General features: G+C 40.9%; 1 pseudogene; it reads left to right on the top strand.

The window, feature by feature from the left end:
* Nucleotides 1-2,903: 2,903 nt before the first annotated feature.
* The window catches only part of LOC129862962 (cadherin-related family member 5-like), a 33,330-nt pseudogene continuing 14,386 nt past the window's right edge, over nt 2,904-21,847 (top strand).

Raw genomic sequence — 21,847 nt, 5'->3', positions numbered from 1 at the left:
CATAGAGGGAAAACAGATGTCCTTGAAAGAGTCTTGATGTGTTCGTCAAAAGAGAGATCAGGATCCAGAGTAACGCTGAGGTCCTTCACAGTTTTATTTGTGAGGGCTGTACAACCATCAAGATTAATTATCAGATTCAACAAAATATCTCTTTGTTTCTTGGGACCTAGAACAAGCATCTCTGTTTTGTCCGAGTTTAAAAGTAGAACATTTGCCGCCATCCACTTCCTTATGTCTGAAACACAGGCTTCCAGAGAGGGCAATTTTGGGGCTTCACCATGTTTCATCAAATGTACAGATGTGTGTCATCCGCATAGCAGTGAAAGTTAACATTATGTGTCACGACTTCCACCGAAGGTGGCTCCTCTCCCTGCTCGGGCGGTGCTCGCCGGTCTTCTAGCTGCCACCGATCCATTTTTTCCTTTTCGTTTGTGTCTGTCTGTTTTTTCTTTACACCTGAGTCCTATTAGTTAATTTCGGTGGGTTTATTAACCTCCGCTGCCTGCTATTCTTTGTGCAGGATTATTTTGCTTTTGTTGCTATGTTAGGGGTGCGTGTTTGCGCCACGGGGTTTTCTTTCTCATGGTCGTTGTACCGTTTTTGACTGTAATTAGGAGTAGAGGTTTCTCCTCCGTGTGTTACGTTTATTCCCTGTGTGTGGCGACTTCGTTTGGGCGTGTCCCTCCACCTGTTGTTGTTGAGTTGAGACTTCTAATAAACGATTGTGCTACTGGGACTTCCTTGCTCTCCTGCTCCTGACTTCTGCACCTCCCTCCTCTTAGGAGGCACCTAACATTATGTTTCCGAATGACATCACCAAGAGGTAAAATATATAGTGAAAACAATAGTGGTCCTAAAAAGGAGCCTTGAGGAACACCAACATTTACAGTTCATTTGTCAGAGGACAAACCAGGCCAGAGCTTGTCCTTGTAGACCAATTTGGGTTTCCAATCTCTCCAAAAGAATGTGGTGATCGATGGTATCAAAAGCAGCGCTAAGGTCTAGGAGGACAAGGACAGACGCAGAGCCTTGGTCTGACGCCATTAAAAGGTCATTTACCACCTTCACAAGTGCAGTCTCAGTGCTATGATGGGGTTTAAAACCAGACTGAAGTGTTTTGTATACATTGTTTGTCTTCAGGAAGGCAGTGAGTTGCTGCGCAACAGCTTTTTCAAAAACAATTAGAGAGGAATGGGAGATTCGATACAGGCCGATAGTTTTTTTATATTTTCTGGGTGTCACGCCTTGACCTTATAATAATAATATGCATATTGTACGATCTAGAATAGAGTACGAGGCAGTTTAATTTGGGCACAATTTTTTACAAAGTGGAAACAGCGCCCCCATATTGACAAGAAGTTAATTCTCTATTTGGTTAGGTCAGGGTGTGAGTAGGGTGGGCAATCTATGTGTTCTATTTCTTTGTTGGCCGGGTATGGTTCCCAATCAGAGACAGCTGTCTATCGTTGTCTCTGATTGGGGATCATACTTAGGTAGCCTTTTTTCCACCTTAAGTTGTGGGATGTTGATTTTGCATAGTTGCTGTGCAGCCTGCAGAACTTTACATTCGTTTTGTATTTTGTTGTTTTTCGGTGTTCATTTTAATAAAAGTAAGATCTTCGCCTACCACGCTGCACCTTGGTCGCCTCATTCAAACGACGAGCGTAACAGAAGATCCCACCACCAAAGGACCAAGCAGCGTGGCCAGGAAGAGCAGGGATCCTGGGCCCGGGAGAAAAGGGAGTGGAGGACATCATGGACATGGGAGGAGGTTATGGCAGGGGACAAGACCCTGCCATGGAAGCAGGCGGAGGCAGCGAAGGAGGATCAATGACGACTCCTGGGTTCGCAACCACGACGGAAGCCCGAGAGGCAGCCCCCAAACATTTTTTTGGGGGGGAGGCACACGGAGTGGACGGCGGAGCCGAGGGGTGAACAGTCAGGGAGTCGAGTGAGTAACTCGGCGAAAAATTCCGGAGAGAGGTGTTGGCGTTGAGAGCGCTGCAGAGCGGGCGTGCTGAGGAGCGGGACACCAGTCCGGTGTCATATGCACCAGTTTCACGCATCTGGCCTCCAGTGCGCCTCCCCAGTCCGGTATGTCCTGTGTCTCCTCCACGCACTTGCCCTGAGGTGTGTGTCACCGTTCCGGTACAATGTGTGCCTGTTCTATGCACCGTGTCTCCAGTGCGCCTCCACAGCCCAGTGCGTCCAGTGCCAACTCTCCGCACTTGCCATGCGAAGGTGGTCCTTTGTCCAGGACGCGTTGTGCCAGCTCTACGCTCCAGACCTCCAGTGCGCCTCCACGGCCCAGAATATCCTGCGCCGGCCATACGTACTGTGTCTCCAGTGCGCCTTCACAGCCCAGTGCGTCCTGTGCCAGCTCCCCACACTTGCCATGCGAAGGTGGTCCTTTGTCCAGGACGCGTTGTGCCAGCTCTACGCTCCAGATCTCCAGTGCGCCTACACAGTCCAGTATATCCTGTGCCAGCTCTATGCACCCGGCCTCCAGTGCGCGTCTCCAGCCTGGTACGTCCTGTGCCTGCTCCACTCACGAAGCGTCCAGTGATGATCCATGATCCATGGCCCGGAGCCTCCAGTGATGATCCATGGCCCGAAGCCTCCAGTGAAGATCCATGACTCGGAGCCTCCAGAAACGATCCAAGGTCCGGAGCCTCCAGCGACGATCCAAGTTCCGGAGCCTCCAGCGACGGTCTGCAGTCCGGAGCCTCCAGCGACGGTCTACAGTCCGGAGCCTCCAGCGACGGTCGGCAGTCCGGAGCCTCCAGCGACGGTCGGCAGTCCAGATCCTCCAGTGACGGTTCCCAGTCCGCAGCCTTCTGCAACGATCTATGGTCCGGAGTCCCCGGCGACGATCTACGGTCCATGGTTAGATTCCTCCGGCGATGATTCACGGCCTGGAGCTTCCGGCCGATGATCTCAGCACCAGAGGCACCACCGAAGTTGGCGGGGCCACGAGCGGAGCGGGGTCTGCGTCCCGCACCGGAGCCGCCACCGAGGGTAGATTCCCACCCGGACCCTCCCCTATAGGTTCAGGTTTGCGGCCAGAGTTAAAAATTAATCACTAACCTTGGACAACTTCATCAGATGACAGTCTTACAACATCAGGTTATACAATACACTTATGTTTTGTTCGAAAATGTGCATATTTAGAGCTGCAACCCGTGGTTATACATTGTGAAAATGTAGCATCGATTCCCCAGAATGTCAGGAGATATTTTGGACACTCACCTAATCTGACCAAAGAACTCATCATAAACGTTACTAAAAAATACATGTTGGATAGCAAATTAAAGATACACTGGTTCTTAATGCAACCGCCGTGTTAGATTTTTTAAAATAACTTTATGATAACAAACAGCTTACGTTATAGCGAGACAGTGCCCGCCAAAAACGGCAGATAATAGAAATAACATTTTCCACAGAAATACGAAATAACATCATAAATTGTTCTTACTTTTGCTGAGCTTCCATCAGAATCTTGTACAAGGAGTCCTTTGTCCAGAATAAATCGTTGTTTGGTTTTAGATTGTCCTTTTCTCCTGTCGAATTCCCTCCACAAGGCTAGCCAATGCTGATGACGTTCCCAATTTCTCTCGACGCAGAGAACGGAAAACTCCAAAAGTCCCATTAAACTTTGAATAAACTGATGAAACTCGGATGAAAAAACCTACTTTATGATGTTTTTCTAATATGTATCAAATAAAAACAAAGCCGGAGATATTAGCCGTGTATACCGAGCGCTTATCATAAGACAACATGGAGGTACTTCCCGTGCCTAGGTAGAGAAAGGAAATTCTGGACACGTCATTCCAAGAGCTCTTGTTCGGCCTCAGATCAAGCTAGACACCCCATTCCACCTTCCACTGCCTGTTGACATCTAGTGGAAGGCGTATGCAGTGCATGCAAATCTATAAATATAAGGCAATTGAATAGGCAGGCCCTAGAACAGAGCATCGTTTTCAGATTTTTCACTTCCTGTCTGGAAGTTTGCTGCAAAATGAGTTCTGTTTTACTCACAGATATAATTCAAACAGTTTTAGAAACTTGAGAGTGTTTTCTATCCAATAGTAATAATAATATGCATATTGTACGATCTAGAATAGAGTACGAGGCAGTTTAATTTGGGCACAATTTTTTACAAAGTGGAAACAGCGCCCCCATATTGACAAGAAGTTAATTCTCTATTTGGTTAGGTCAGGGTGTGAGTAGGGTGGGCAATCAATGTGTTCTATTTCTTTGTTGGCCGGGTATGGTTCCCAATCAGAGGCAGCTGTCTATCGTTGTCTCTGATTGGGGATCATACTTAGGCATACTTACGTTCGTTTTGTATTTTGTTGTTCATTTTAATAAAAGTAAGATGTTCACCTACCACGCTGCACCTTGGTCGCCTCCTTCAAACGACGAGCGTAACACTGGGTCAAGGTTTGTTTTTTTCAGGAGAGGCTTTATTACTGCCACTTTTAGTAAGTTTGGTACACATCCGGGGGATAGGGAGCCATTTATTATGTTCAACATAGGAGGGCCAAGCACAGGAAGCAGCTCTTTCAGTAGTTTAGTTTGAATAGGGTCCAGTATGCAGCTTGGAGGTTTATAGGCCATGATTATTTTCATCAATGTGTCAAGAGATATCGTATTAAAAACTTAAGTGTCTCCCTTGATCCTATGTCCTGGCAGTGTTGTGCCTACTCAGGACAACTGAGCTTTGGAGAAATACGCTGATTTAAAAAGGAGTCCGTAATTTGCATTCTAAGGATCATGGTCTTTTCGTCAAAGAAGTTCATGAATTTATCACTGCTGAAGTGAAAGCCATCCTCTCTTCGGGAATGCTGCTTTTTAGTTAGCTTTGCGACAGTAGAATTTTTGGGGGGGGATTGTTCTTATTTTCCTCAATTACAGGATGATCGAGCAGCAGTGAGTTCTGTTCGGTACTGCACGGTACTGTCTTTCCAAGCTAGTAGGAAGACTTCCAGTTTGGTGTAGCGCCATTTCTGTTCCAATATTCTGGAAGTTTGCTTTAGGGCTCGAGTATTTTCTGTATACTAGGGAGCTAGTTTCTTATGACAAATAGATGAAATAATATGTTACTCTCAATGACTAAATATAAAGGTTTAGGCAAATACAGACAGGCACCACATCACTACAAGACAAACATCTCGATAAATCAAGCTTGATGGTCTGGTAAATATAAAAGCAAGGCTTGTTTTCATATAATAAAAAAGCTTGAAAAGGTAGTGGAGTTGGATTAGTGTGGTATGTGAAGAATTCAATACTTTAACCTGTCTAGCCCCGGGGTGCCGCTAGCGGCACTCCTCCCACATTCCACTGAAAAGGCAGAGCGCGAAATTCAATTTTTTTTAAATTTTTTTATATTTAACTTTCACACATTAACAAGTCCAATACAGCTAATGAAAGACACAGATCGTGTGAATCCAGCCAACATGTCCGATTTTTAAAATGTTTTACAGGGAAGACACAATATGTAAATCTATTAGCTAAACACCTTAGCAAAAGACACCATCTTTTCTTTGTCCACCAACACCACTAGCTATCACCAATTCGGCTAAACTAAGATATTGATAGCCACTAACCAAGAAAAAACCTCATCAGATGACAGTCTGATAACATATTTATGGTATAGGATAGGTTTTGTTAGAAAAATGTGCATATTTCAGGTAGATATCATAGTTTACAATTGCACCCACCGTCACAAATCGACTAGAATAGACACAGATCCTGTGAATACAGACAATATTTCAGATTTTCTAAGTGTCTTACAGCGAAAACACAATAAATCGTTATATTAGCATACCACATGTGCAAACATTACCAGAGCATTGATTCTAGCCAAAGAGAGCGATAACGTCAACATCGACAAAATATATTAATTTTTTCACTAACCTTCTCAGAATTCTTCAGATGACACTCCTGTAACATCATATTACAACATACATATAGAGTTTGTTCGAAAATGTGCATATTTAGCCACCAAAATCATGGTTAGACAATGACAAAAGTTGCCCAGCTGGTCAGAAAATGTCGTGCGCCATATTAGACAGTGATCTAGTCGTATACATAAATACTCATAAACGTGACTAAAAAATATAGGGTGGACAGCGATTGATAGACAATTTAATTCTTAATACAATCGCTGATTTACATTTTTTAAATTATCCTTACTTTTCAATACAGTTTGCGCCAAGTGAAGCTACGTCTAACAAAATGGCGTCATAAGCGATTAAAATTTTTCGACAGAAACACGATTTATCATAATAAATTGTTCTTACTTTGAGCTGTTCTTCCATCAGAATCTTGGGCAAAGAATCCTTTCTTGGGTCTAATCGTCTTTTGGTCGAAAGCTGTCCTCTTGCCATGTGGAAATGCCCACTGCGTTCGGCATGAACTGGAAACGTGCCCAGAGATTCAAAGTGTCTCAGAAATAAATGTCCCAAAATCGCACTAAACGGATATAAATTGCTATAAAACGGTTTAAATTAACTACCTTATGATGTCTTTAACACCTATTACAAGTAAAAACATGACCGGAGAAATATTACTGGCTACACTAATGCTTGGAAAAAGAGCAGGTCGGTGTCCACCGCGCGTCCGGCGCAGCTGGAAAAGAGTTACTACCTACACGTTGATCTGCTTTATAGAGGCTGTGATTGCGCAATCGAAACCATTCAAAGCGTCATCACGTAAAGACATCCAGGGGAAGACGTAAGCAGTGTCTGTATCCTCATAGCATTCACAGGGACCTTTAAACTGACTCCAGATCAGGGGCCAAGATGTGTGAAATCTGACTCCATGTCAGGGAAATTGCTGTAGAATGAGTTCTGTTCCACTCAGAGACAAAATTTCAACGGATATAGAAACTAGAGACTGTTTTCTATCCAATAATAATAATAATATGCATATTGTACGAGCAAGAATTGAGTAGGAAGCCGTTTAAAAATTACACGATTTCCAGAAAAAGTGACAACAGCACCCCCTATCCTAATGTTAACTTGCATGCGGTACAAATCACATTATTTTGGGACCCCCTACAATAAGAATATGAATTAGGCTGTTTGAGAAGGTTTAAATCCTAAGCGACTTGTTTGAAGTACAATAGACCAACATAACTACTGTAGTCGGTCAAGGCTGTGTGCTGGAAAACATTGGTAGAGCATGGGTGGAGTAGGCATTGTGATGCTCGTGAATTTCCTTTCTTTTTCAGCTTAAGACCAATGCCTACTTCTCACTTAAAACATAGTTTTTTGTTTTTAATCAATTAACACTAGTAAAGACCTTAAAACCTTTTCTCAATAGGGGGTGCTGTTTTCACTTTGTAAAAATTTCGTTCCCAAATTAAACTGCCTCATACTCAATTCTTGCTCGTACAATATGCATATTATTATTACTATTGGATAGAAAACACTCTCTAGTTTATAAAACCGTTTGAATTATATCTGTGAGTAAAACAGAACTCAAGTTGGAGCAAACTTCCTGTGAGGAAGTGAGAAATCTGAAATCAGGCAGGCTGTTCTGGGGTCAGTTTATTAATTTGCATGTCTTCTATTGGTCGAGATGCACTGCATACGCCTTCCCCTAGATGTCAGCAAATAGTGAGAATTGGAATGGAGTTGCTAGGCAGATCTGAGGCCGTATAAAGGGTCTTGGAACGTGGGGTGCAGTCTTTTCAACATTCGCCATGACGCAAGACAGACCTCAGGATGGCGTTCTGGAAAGCTCCCGTTATAGGCCTTAGATATATCCGGCTCTGATTTTATTCGATATAGGTGTTAAAGACATCATAATGTTGTAATTTTAAACCGAGTTATATCAGTTTATATCAGTATATTGCGATTTTCGGATATTTCTTTGTGCTGCGTTATAGTGAGTTGGGCACGTCTGGGCCACATGGCTAATGTTTACTGCTAATTCCAAAGTTGAAGGCGACAATCTACAACCGGAGCAACGATTCTTCTGGACAAAGGACAACTTGCCCAAGATTCTGATGGAAGCACATCAAAAAGTAAGAAGTATTTATGATGTTAATTCGTTGTTCTGTTAAAAAATGTGAAACTACTATTCCGCCATTAATTTCGGTGCGGTCTCGCTTTAACGCACGCTGTATGTCGTAGTAACGTTAATTTTAAAAATCTAACACAGCGGTTGCATGAAGAACTAATGTATCTTTCATTTGCTGTCCAACCTGTATTTTTTAGTCAAGTTTATGATTAGTTACTGATTAGATTAGGTGCCTCTCCCAAGATTTCTCCCGACATTTTGTTGGCAGCTTGGCTACTATTCTCATTGTATAACCACGATTTGTGCCGCTAAATATGCACATTTTCGAACAAACTCTATATGTATTGTGTAATATGATGTTATAGGACTGTCATCTGAAGAAGTTTGAGAAGGTTAGTGGAAAAATGTATATCTTTTGCTGGTTTATTCGTTATCGCTATTGTTGGCTTGAATCAATGCTGTTGTGTGGTTGGCTATTGTAGTAAGCTAATATAATGCTATATTGTGTTTTCGCTGTAAAACACTTAAAAAATCTGAAATATTGGCTGGATTCACAAGATTTTTGTCTTTCATTTGCTGTACACTGTGTATTTTTCATAAATGTTTTATGATGAGTATTTAAGTAATTCACGTTGGTCTCTGTAGTTATTCTAGTTGCTTTGGTGAGAGTTGTGATGGTGGCTGCAATGTAAAACTATGATTTATACCTGAAATATGCACATTTGTCTAACAAAACATATGCTATACAATAAATATGTTATCAGACTGTCATCTGATGAAGTTGTTTCTTGGTTAGTGACTATTTATATCTTTATTTGGTCGAAATTGTGATAGCTAGCTATGCAGGAAAAAAATGGCCACTAAGTGCTCAGTGGCCACTAAGTCAGACAGACAGCTAGTTGTAGCTATCATAACATTGTTCAATGACAGCTTGCGTATGTCAATAAATACAGCACAGATAGCTAGCAATAGTTAGCCTAGCATCACTCGTTTAAGTTACACCCATGTAAATACAGACAGCTAGCTAGTCATAGATAGCTTAGCATTGCTCAGTGACAGTGGCAAAACTGTTTGGTTTTTTAACCACAAGATGGCTTTTATTTGACCACACTTCTCTTTCTCTTATTCCAGGTTAGGGGTGGTGGTGTGAGAGACTGGGACCGGAACTTGGAGCTGTGCTAAGGAAGGTCTGGTTCTAGATACAGTGCTAGGGGCTGGGCCTGGAACCTGGTGTCTGGTTGAGGCTGTAGTGATGCAGCAGCAGAGGTCTTGTCTGTGGAGGTGGAGGGTCCTACTCTGGTCCACACTACTCCTCCTCAGTCCCCTCAGAGCCACAGGTAAAACCCATCACCACAACCTTACTATTATCTAACCCTGACTGTCTACATCTAAAACCCAAGTAAGGAGGCAGGATAGCTTTCTGTTTAATTGTGTGTGTGTGTGTGTGTGTGTATTTGTGTAACAGCCCACGTAAAAAAAATACGATAGTATGCTATGGTCTAAATACTGTAGTATTACTATATTTACAGTATTCACTGTAGTGTTTTTGTGGACTTTACTATAGTATTCAATGTAATATTTACTGTAGTGCTTTTGCAGAGATGACTGTAGTATTCATTGTAGTGTTTTTGCGGACATGACTGTATGTGACAATCAGGGTTGGGGAGTAACCTGAGTGGCGCAGTGGTCTAAGGCGGTCATTGTAAAAAAATAATTTGTTCTTACCTGACTTGCCTAGTTAAATAAACATGTGATCTGTTAAATGTGAGGGATTACAAAAAAATGGTAACTGTGTTACGTTACCAGCAAAAATGTTGTATTCAGATTACAGATACTTTTGAAAAACTAGATGATTACTTCCAGGATTACTTTTAAATTCAGAAAGGATGTTTGTGAAAAAATACCTTTCACACTTCTCTGTTTTCTTAATGACATTCAAATCAGCATTGAAAAAAGGCGCAAGTTTAAGTTTGTTCCACCTGAGCGAGGTAAGGATGACAGCAGTGATGTAGTCTACGGCGACACGGATATCACCTATTTTTGAGATCTACAAATCAAATCAAATCAAATTTTGTTTGTCACATGCCCCGAATACAACCTTACCGTGAAGTACTTACTTACAAGCCCTTAACCAACAATGCAGTTCAAGAAATAGAGAAGAAAATAATTACAAAATAAACTAGTCAATAATTTTTAAAAAAAGTAACACAAGAGAATGACATAACAATTACGAGGCTATTTACAAGGGGTACCGGTACCGAGTCAACATGCGGGGGTACAGATTAGTCGAGGTCGTTTGTAAAGTGACTATGCATAGATAATAAACAGCGAGTAGCAGCAGTGTTTAAACAAAGGGGAAGGGGGCGGCCCGTCAGGAAGTCCAGGACCCAGGGCCTCAAGCTTAAGGATGAGCTTGAAGGGTACTATGGTGTTGAATGCTGAGCCATAGTCAATGAACAGCATTCTTACATAGGTATTCTTCTTGTCCAGTTGGGATAGGGCAGTGTGCAGTGTGATGGCCATTGCATTGTCTGTGGACCTATTGGGGGGGTAAGCAAATTGAAGTGGGTCTAGGGTGACAGGTAAGGTGGAGGTGATATGATCCTAGACTAGTCTCTCAAAGCACTTCATGATGACAGAAGTGAGTGCTACGGGACGATAGTCATTTAGTTCAGTTACCTTAGCCTTCTTGGGTACAGGAACAATGGTGGCCATCTTGAAGCATGTGGGGACAGCAGACTGGGATAGGGAGAGATTGAATATGTCTGTAAACACACCAATAACACAATAAACACACACAATAAATGCAGCCTCAGGATATATGGTTTCCAGTTTGCATAAAGTCCAGTGAAGTTCCTTGAGGGCCGTCGTGGTATCGACTTGAAGGGGGATTTACACGGCTGTGACAATAACCAAAGAGAATTCTCTTGGGCGATAATACTGTCAGCATTTGATTGTGAGGAATTCTATGTCAGGTGAACAAAAGGACTTGAGTTCCTGTATGTTGTTACATTTGCACCATGAGTCATTAATCATGAAACATACACCCCCGCCCTTCTTCTTCCTGGAGAGTTGTTTATTCCCGTCGGTGCAACGCACTGAGAATCCAAATGGTTGTACTGACTCTGACAACATATCCCGAGAGAGCCATGTTTCCCTGAAACAGAGTATGTTACAATCCCTGATGTCTCTCTGGAAAGCAACCGTTGCCCTGATTTTGTCGACCTTGTTATCTAGGGACCGGACATAAGCGAGTAATATACTCAAAAGTGGTGGGTGGTGTGCATGCCTCTGAAGTCTGATCAGAAGCCCGCTCCAGTCTCCCTCTTCTCCGGTGGCGTTGTTTTGGGTCGGACTCTGGAATCAGTTCAAATACCCTGGGGGGTACGGACAAAGGATGCGCTACGGGAAAGTCATATTCCTGTTCGTAGTGCTGGTAAGTTGATGTCGCTCTGATATTCAATAGTTCTCCCCGGCTGTATGTAATAACACTTAAGATTTTCTGTGTTAACAATGTAAGAAATAATACATAAAAAAAACAAAATACTACAACGTTTCCTAAGGACTAGAAGCGAGGCAGCCCTTTCTGTCGGCGCCATCTTGCCATTAAATAGTCTGGGTGGCCATTTGATTATTTGTTCAGCAGTCTTATGGCTTGGGGGTAGAAGCTGTTAAGGAGCCTTTTGGTCCTAGACTTGGCGCTCCGGTACCGCTTGCCATAGAATAGTCTAGCACTTGGGTGACTGGAGTCTATGACAATATTTTGGGTCTTACTCTGACACTGCCTAGTATATAGGTCCTGGATGTCAGGAAGCTTGTCCCCAGTGATGTACTGGGCCGTACGCATTACCCTCTGTATTGCCTTATGGTCAGATGCCGAGCAGTTGCCATACTAGGCAGTATGCAACCAGTCAGGATGCTCTCGATGGTGCAGCTGCAGAACTTTTTGAGGATCTGGGGACCCATGCCAACTCTTTTCATTCTCCTGAGGAGGAAAAGATGTTGTCGTGCCCTCTTCACAACTGTCTTGGTGTGTTTGGACCATGATAGTTCGTTGGTGATGTGGACACCAAAGAACTTGAAATTCTTGACCCGCTCCACTACAGCTTCGTCGATGTTAATGGGGGCATGTTGATGCGAATCATACTGCTGCTCTCTCATTTATCTATTTGTGCCTTACGGATTGTGGTTGTTGTGGATGACTATTCACAAATCTAAATGTGTATTTGTTCCCAATAATGGTTGAAATCAAGAAGTTTAAGCTGCCTATCAATCAATGTTTTTGAAATCAGTGGACAGCCAGTGAAAAATGCGCTCTGGCAACAGCTACATAGTGCGGATCCCAGCCTATGGAATAACAGTGGGGCTTTTAGTGCTCAATATAATTCATGCTGATAAAAAATATATTTATCCATGGGCCTAATGAACACATGCACAAACTCGCAGACTTTTGATAGACTTAAAGGGGCAATATGTAGTTGCTACATCCATTTCTGGAGTTATAAATTATATATATTTATATATGTACATATATATACAGTACCAGTCAAAAGTTTGGGCTCTCGTAGAATGTGACAGTTGAACTAAGCTCATGAGGCATTTATAAGTTACTTTCCTCAAGAATCAATGGATATGAATACAGTACCAGTCAAAAGTTTGGACACACCTACTCATTCCAGGGCTTTTCTTAATAATATATTTTTTTACATTGTGGAATAACAGTGGAGACATCAAAACTATGAAATAACACATATGGAATCAGGTAGTAACCAAAAAAAGTGTTAAACAAATCCAAATTACTTTATATTTGAGATTCTTCAAAGTAGCCACCCTTTGCCTTGATGACAGCTTTGCACACTCTTGGAATTCTCTCAACCAGCTACATGAGCTAGTCACCTGGAATGCATTTCAATTAACAGGTGTGCCTTGTTAAAAGTTCATTTGTGGAATTTCTTTCCTTCTTGATGCATTTGAGCCAATCAGTTGTGTTAGGGGTGGTATACTGAAGATAGCCCTATTTGTCACGGATGCCTCCGGAACTGTCATTACGCACACCTGATCCCTATTCCCATTTGATTAGTAATTGTATAAGTGTGCCCTTTGTTCACCATTGTCCTGTCGATTATTGTTACAATGTCTATTGGTTTGTGCGAGTATTTGTGCTATGTTGTTTTAGCTTTTGTGCCACGTATATTGTGCAGATGATTACGGGTCTCGTCCCGTGTGATAAACATTGTGTGACTGTGTATTTATTTGAGGTACTCCTCGCTCTTTTGTTTGGGTTTCTACCCAGTGTTTTGTATGCGTGTTTGTTTAGTCTTCATCCCCGTGCCATTACACGGCACGCTGTAATTTGGGAAATAAAAACCCCTATTACGCATTCCTGTGCCTGTCTCCCGATCCTTCATACCGACGTGACACTATTTGGTAAAAGACCAAGTCCATATTATGGCAAGAACAGCTCAAATCAGCAAAGAGAAATGACAGTCCATCATTACTATAAGACATGAAGGTCAGTCAATCCGGAAAATGTCAATAACTTCATAAGTTTATTCAAGTGCAGTCGCAAAAACCATCAAGCGCTATGATAAAACTGGCTTTAATGAGAACCGCCAAAAGAAAGGAAGACCCAGAGTTACCTCTGCTGCAGAGGTTCATTAGAGTTACCAGCTTCAGATTGCTGCCCAAATAAATGCTTCACGGAGTTCAAGTAACACACACATCTCAACATCAACTGTTCAGAGGAGACTGTGTGAATCCAGCCTTCATGGTCGAATTGTTATTATTATGGCTGCAATCCCGTTATCGGGATGATATGACAACAGCCAGTGAAAGTGCAGGGGGCCAAATTCAAACAACAGAAATCTCATAATTAAAATTCCTCAAACATACATGTATCTTATACCATTTTAAAGGTAATCTTGTTGTTAATCACACCAAAGTGTCCGATTTCATATAGGCTTTGCAGCGAAAGCACCACAAACGATTATGTTAGGTCACCGCAAAATCACAGAAAAACACAGCCATTTTTCCAGCCAGACAGGAGTCGCAAAAAGCAGAAATAGAGATAAAATGAATCACTAACCTTTGATGATCTTCATCAGATGACACTCATAGGACTTCATGTTACACAATACATATATATTTTGTTCGATAAAGTTCATATTTATATCCAAAAACCTCAGTTTACATTGGCGCCATGTTCAGAAATGCCTTCAAAATATCCGGAGAAATTGCAGAGAGCCACGTCAAATAACATAAATACTCATCATAAACTTTGATGAAAGATACATGTTTTACATAGAATTAAAGATACACTTGTTCTTAATGCAACCGCTGTGTCAGATTTCAAAAAGCTTTACGGCAAAAGCACAATATTCAATAATCTAAGAACAGCGTTCAGCCACAAAAGGAAGCCATACAGTTACCCGCCAAATTGTGCAGTCAACAAAACTCATAAAAAGCATTATAAATCTTCACTTACCTTTGCTGATCTTCGTCGGAATGCACTCCCAGGACTCCCACTTCCACAAGAAATGTTTGTTTTGTTCGGTAATGTCCATCATTTATGTCCAAATAGCTATTTTTGTTAGCGTGTTTGGTAAACAAATCCAAAGTCAGGAAGCGCATTCACTAAAAGCAGACGAAATGTCAAAAAGTTCCATAACAGTCAGTAGGAACATGTCAAGCGATGTATTGACTCAATCTTTAGAATGTTTTTAACATAAATCTTCAGTAACGTTCCAACCGAACATTACATTGACTTCAGATGTGCGATGGAACAGAGCTCCCTCTCATGTGAACACGCATGGTCGGAGCATGGTGAGGTCATGATAGACCTGACTCATTCCTGTCTCCTTCGGCCCCACTTCACAGTAGAGGCATCAGACAAGGTTCTACAGACCGTTGACATCTAGTGGAAGCCGTAGGAAGTGCAAACTCATCCATATCCCACTGTGTATTCAATAGGGGCTTGGTTGAAAATCGACCAACCTCAGAATTCCCACTTCCTGTTTGGATTTATTCTCAGGTTTTTGCCTGCCATATGAGTTATGTTATACTCACAGACAGCATTCAAACAGTTTTAGAAACTTCAGAGTGTTTTCTGTCCAATACGAATAATACTATGCATGTATTAGCAACTGGGACTGAGGAGCAGGCAGTTTACTCTGGGCACCTCTGGGCACCTTTCATCCAAGCTACTCAATATTGCCCCTGCAGCCATAAGAAGTTTTAAGAGGAAAGTAATCTAAAAGTAACGGAATGTAATCTGGGTAATCTTAAAGTTCCATTACTGATTACAATTTTGGACAGGTAACTAGTAACTGTAACGGATTACATTTCGAAAGTAACCTACCCAACCTTGGTGACAATAAAAACATTTCTTTATACTATTGTGTTTTTGCGGACATGACTGTAGTATATTACAGTATTGTAGTGTTTTTGCAGATACGACTCTACTATACTGTAGTATCACTGTTGTGTTTTTGCAGACCTTACATCAGTATTCACTGTAGTGTTTTTGCGGACATGACTGTAGTATACTATATTATTCACTGTAGTGTTTTTGCTAACTTTACTGTAGTATTCACTGTAATGTTTTTGAGAACATGGCTATAGTATACTATAGTATTCACTGTTGTGTTTTTGCAGACTTCTCTATATTAGTCAACATAGTGTTTTGCACCCTCGACTGTAGTATATTGTAGTAACACCTGCTGACTAGGCTTAGCTAAAATGGCACAACTACCAGACTATGCCAGTTACTGTTTAATGAGAGGAACAACTGAATCAGAACACAAGACACATAGGTTTGTGACAGGCCACCTATTGAGTTGGGTCAGTTCTGAGCAATGCAACGGACCAGAAAACACCTTTCAAAAATATATACATTTTTATTACAATTGTAACATTAACATTAATAACATTACATTTTTATAACAATTGTAACATTAAATGTGAGATGCAGGTTCTAGGCCGATTAAAGGGAAACAGTACAGAGGCAGATATAAAGAACAAGATCAGTTTATTAAAGTTATAGGATTAGGTTTGCTTGTTTGACACAGATAAATAACACAAACAATTATAAATATGTGTTTCCCTGGCAACCATATTAGGGGAGGACATGCAGGACATATAAAATCACTACAACATAAAGTAAGCACTACATGATCGAGGGATACTACAGTGTGTAGTATAGTATTCCCCAGTACACAACAACATTATAAAGCAAGCACTGCACAATCAAGGTATACTACAGTGTGGAGTATAGGATTCTACAATATACTACAGTTTACTACAGAATTATATAGTACAGTTGAAGTCGGAAGTTTACATACACTTATGTTCGAGTCATTAAAACTCGTTTTTCAACCACTCCACAAATTTCTGGTTAACAAACTATAGTTTTGGCAAGTCGGTTAGGACATCTACTTTGTGCATGACACAAGTAAATTTTCCAACAGTTGTTTACAGACAGATTATTTGACTTATAATTCACTGTATCACAATTCCAGTTGGTCAGAAGTTTACATACACTAAGTTGACTATGCCTTTAAACAGCTTGGAAAATTCCAGAAATGATGCCATGGCTTTAGAAGCTTCAGATAGGCTAATTGACATAATTTGAGTCAATTGGAGGCGTATCTGTGGATGTATTTCAAGGTCTACCTTCAAACTCAGTGCCTCTTTGCTTGACATCATGGGAAAATCAAAAGAAATCATCCAGGACCCCAGAAAAACAAATGGTAGACCTCCACAAGTCTGGTTCATCCTTGGGAGCAATTTCCAAACGCCTGAAGGTACCACGCTCATCTGTACAAACAATAGTATGCAAGTATAAACACCATGGGACCACGCAGCCGTCATACCGCTCAGGAAGGAGTCGCATTTTGTCTCCTAGAGATGAACGTACTTTGGTGTGAAAAGTGCAAATCAATCCCAGAACAACAGCAAAGGACCTTGTGAAGATGCTGGAGGAAACAGGTACAAAAGTATCTATATCCACAGTAAAACGAGTCCTATATCGACATAACCTGAAAGGCCGCTCAGCATGGAAGAAGCCACTGCTTCAAAACCGCCATAAAAAAGCCAGACTAAGGTTTGCAACTGCACATGGGGACAAAGATGGTACTTTTTGGAGAAATGTCCTCTGGTCTGATGAAACAAAAATAGAACTGTTTGGCCATAATGACCATCGTTATGTTTGGAGGAAAAAAGAGAGACTTACAAGCCGAAGAACACAATCCCATCTGTGAAGCACGGGGGTGGCAGCATCATGTTGTGGGGGTGCTTTGCTGCAGGAGGGACTGGTGCACTTGACAAAATAGATGGCATCATGAGGAAGAAAAAATATGTGGATATATTGAAGCAACATCTCAAGACATCAGTCAGGAAGTTAAAGCTTTGTCACAAATGGGTCTTCCAAATGGACAATGACCCCAAGCATTCTTCAAAAGTTGTGTCAAAATGGCTTAAGGATAACAAAGTCAAACTATTGGAGTGGCCTCAAAAAGCCCTGACCTCAATTCTATAGAAAATTTGTGGGCAGAACTGAAAAAGCGTGTGCGAGCAAGGAGGCCTACAAATCTGACTCAGTTACACCAGCTCTGTCAGGAGGAATTGGCCAAAATTCACCCAACGTGTTGTGGGAAGCTTGTGGAAGACTACCCGAAACATTTGACCCAAGTTAAACAATTTAAAGGCAATGCTACCAAATACTAATTGAGTGTATGTAAACTTCTGACCCACTGGGAATGTGATGAAATAAAAAAGCTGAAATAAATCATTCTCTCTACTATTATTCTGACATTTCACATTCTTAAAATAAACTGGTGATCCTAACTGACCTAAGAAAGGGAATTTTTACTAGGATTAAATGTCAGGAAATGTGAACAACTGAGTTTAAATGTATTTGGCTAAGGTGTATGTAAACTTCCGACTTTTGTAATTTGTAGTATTTTGTTGATGTCGGCTGGCATGCCAGCAGCAAGTGTTCCACATCGTAATTAATGTAGGGCGGAGTTTCCAATTAAGCTATGTATAGAGGTTGACTGTTTTGGTTTGTTCAGGGCATCTCTTTACCATTGTAGAAGATGGCGTGTCTTTGGAGGATGGAAGTGGTGACCCTGGTTTAGACCAAACTGTAAGAGGAGAAAATTGTAAGTACCGGCATATGTTTATGGCAAATGCACCCATCGTTCCGCTAAGCTTCTCCATTGCTGTAGATCTGTGTGTCATTATTGCTTTGCCAGAATGTCCCTTTTTATTGATTTAAATCTATGATGTGAAATAACCTATAAATACCTATACGAGGTGTTTGTTGTCAGTAGAAATTGTGTTCCCTGTGTGGCTTATTCCTAAAAGGTTCAACAAGTCAAAAAGCTAATAAGTCTGGCTGCACATCTGGCTGGCTGACTTACTGCAAATTAAGAAATTATGTGACTAAACTTAACAAAAAGAAGAATAAACTGTATTATGAAGCCAAGATCAATGATATACTTTAAATGAAATTATGGGCAGAAAGACAAATTAAACTCCATCTTTCATCAAATCAGATGGCTTATTCATCACAAAACCATTTGATGTTGCCAATTATTTTAATGATTACGTCATTAAAAACTTATGCAGGAAATTCCAACAACAAACACTGAGCCATTGTACTCATGCATAAAAAACTAATAATAAAAGAAAAGCATTGTAAGTTTTAAATTTTGTAAAGTTATCGAGGGAGAGGTGAAAAAAATCCATATCGATCAATAATGGCAAACTTCCTTGCATTGACAACTTAGATGGAAAGCTAATGAGGATGGTAGCTGACTCTATAGACACTTTTATCTGTCATACTGTATCTTTAATCTGAGCCTAGAGGAAAGTCTTTGTTCTCAGGCCTGGAGGGAAGCCAAAGTCATTCCTCTACTCAAGAGTGGTAAAGCGGCCTTTACTGGTTCTAACAGCAGACCTATCAGCTTGCTGCCAGCTCTCATCAAACTTTTGGGAAAATTTGTGTTTGATCAAATACAATGCTATTTCTATGTAAACAAATTACAACAGACTTTCAGCATGCTTATAGAGAAGAGCACTCAACATGTACTGCACTGACACAAATGATGATTGGTTGAAATAAATTGAGAATAAGAAGATTGTGGGAGCTGTACTGTTAGATTTCAGTACAGCCTTTGATATTATTGACCATAACCTGTTGTTGAGAAAACGTATGTGTTCTGGCTTTCCAACCTCTTACCACTAGGCAGGTAGTCTAGTGGTTAGAGCTTTGGGCCAGTAACCAAGGCAGTTAAAACCTTTGGGCCAGTAACCAAGGCAGTTAAAACCTCACTAGGGTATGTGGGACGGTAGCGTCCCACCTCGTCAACAGCCAGTGAAACTCCAGGCCGCCAAATTCAAAACAACAGAAATCCCATAATTTAAATTCCTCAAACATACAAGTATTTTACACCATTTTAAAGATACACTTGTTGTAAATCCAGCCAACGTGTCCGATTTCAAGAAGGTTTTACGACGAAAGCACACCAAACGATTATGTTAGGTTAGAGCCAAGTCACAGAAAAAGACAGCCATTTTTCCAGCCAGAGAGGAGTAACAAAAAGCAGAAATAGAGATAAAATTAATCACTAACCTTTGATGATCTTCATCAGATGACACTCATAGGACTTGTATGTTTTGTATGTTTTGTTCGGTAAAGGTCATATTTATATCCAAAAATCTGAGTTTAGGCGGGACGCTACTACTATAAAAATTACTATAAAAATCTAACTTTCATTAAATCACACATGATACAAAATTAAAGCTACACTGGTTGTGAATCCAGCCAACATGTCAGAATTCAAATAGGCTTTTCGGCGAAAGCAAACGATGCTATTATCTGAGGATAGCACCATTGTAAACAAAGAGAGAGAAGCATATTTCAACCCTGCAGGTGCGACACAAAACGCAGAAATAAAAATATAATTCATGCCTTACCTTTGACGAGCTTCTGTTGTTGGCACTCCAATATGTCCCATAAACATCACAAATGGTCCTTTTGTTCCATTAATTCCGTCGATATATATCCAAAATGTCCATTTATTTGGCGCGTTTGATCCAGAAAAACACTGGTTCCAAATTGTGAAACGTGACTACAAAATATCTCAAAGGTTACCTGTAAACTTTGCCAAAAAATTTCAAACTACTTTTGTAATACAACTTTATGTATTTTTTAACGTAAATAATCGATCAAATTGAAGACGGGATGATCTGTGTTCAATACAGGATTAAAACCAACTGTAGCTAGCTTTCTGGTCATGCGCTTCTAACAAACAGGACACTTCGAATGACCCTCCTTCAAGATGGCCGTACTTCTTCATTACACAAAGGAATAACCTCAACCAATTTCTAAAGATTGTTGACATCCAGTGGAAGCGGTAGGAACTGCAAGAAGGTCCCTTAGAAATCTGGTTTCCGAATGAAAACTCATTGAAAAGAGAGTGACCTCAAAAAAACAAAATCTGAATGGTTTGTCCTCGGGGTTTCGCCTGCTAAATAAGTTCTGTTATACTCACAGACATGATTCAAACAGTTTTAGAAACTTCAGAGTGTTTTCTATCCAAATATACTAATAATATGCATATCTTAGCTTCCGGGGGTGAGTAGCTGGCAGTTTAATTTGGGCATGCTTTTCATCTAAACTTCCGAATGCTGCCTCTACCCAAGTTAACCCACTGTTCCCTGGTAGGATGTTATTGTAAATAATAATTTGTTCTTAACTGACTTGCCTAGTTAAATAAAGGTTCAATGAAATATTGTGTACTGCCATATTGTGGATTCAGAGCTATCTAGCTACTAGAACTCAGAGGGTTTTCTTTAATGGAAGCTTATCTAATATCAAACATGTAAAGTGTGGTGTACTGTAGGGCAGCTCTCTAGGCCCTCTACTCTTTTCTATTTTTACCAATGACCTGCCACTGGCATTAAACAAAACATGTGTGTCCATGTATATTGATGATTCAACCATATACGCATCAGTAACCACAGCTAATGAAGTCACTGAAACACTTAACCAAGTGCTGCAGTCAGTTTTGGAATGGATGGCCAGTAATAAACTGGTTCTGAACATCTCTAAAACTAAGAGCATTGTATTTGGTACAATTCATTCCCTATGTTGTAGACCTCAGCTGAATATGGTAATGAATGGTGTGGCTGTTGAATAAGTTGAGGAGACTAAATTACTTGGTGTTACCTTTGATTGTAAACTGTCATGCACAACACATATAGACACATAATGGTTGTACAGATGTGGAGAGATCTGTCTGTAATAAAGAGATGCTCTGCTTTTTTGACATCACGCTCCACAAAGCAAGTCCAGTAGGTTCTAGTTTTATCTTATCTTGATTATTGTCTAGTCATGTAGTCAAGTGCTGCAAAGAAAGACCTAGTTAAGCTGCAGCTGGCCCAGACCAGAGCGGCACTTCTTGCTCTTCATTGTAATCACTTCTGGTTTTTACAAGAAACATTCATGTGTTGGAAATTCCAAATTGTTTTCATAGTCAACTTACACACAGCACTGACACATATACTTACCACATCAGACATGCCACCAGGGGTATTTTCCCAGTTCACAGGTCCAGACCAAATTCAAGGAGACGTACAGTGTTATAAAGAGCAATGAGCACATGGAACTCACTTCCATCTTATATTGCGCAAGTGAACAGCAAACCTGGATTCAAAAAACAAATAAAGCAACACCTCACGGCACAACGCCTCTCCCCCATGTGACCTACTTGTTGTGTGTATGTACTGACATGTATGTGTAACTGATAGA

The sequence above is a fragment of the Salvelinus fontinalis genome, chromosome 9 (genome assembly GCF_029448725.1).
Source record: "Salvelinus fontinalis isolate EN_2023a chromosome 9, ASM2944872v1, whole genome shotgun sequence".
In the NCBI taxonomy this organism is placed as follows: domain Eukaryota; kingdom Metazoa; phylum Chordata; class Actinopteri; order Salmoniformes; family Salmonidae; genus Salvelinus; species Salvelinus fontinalis.
This window is presented reverse-complemented; position numbering and strand designations above follow the sequence as displayed.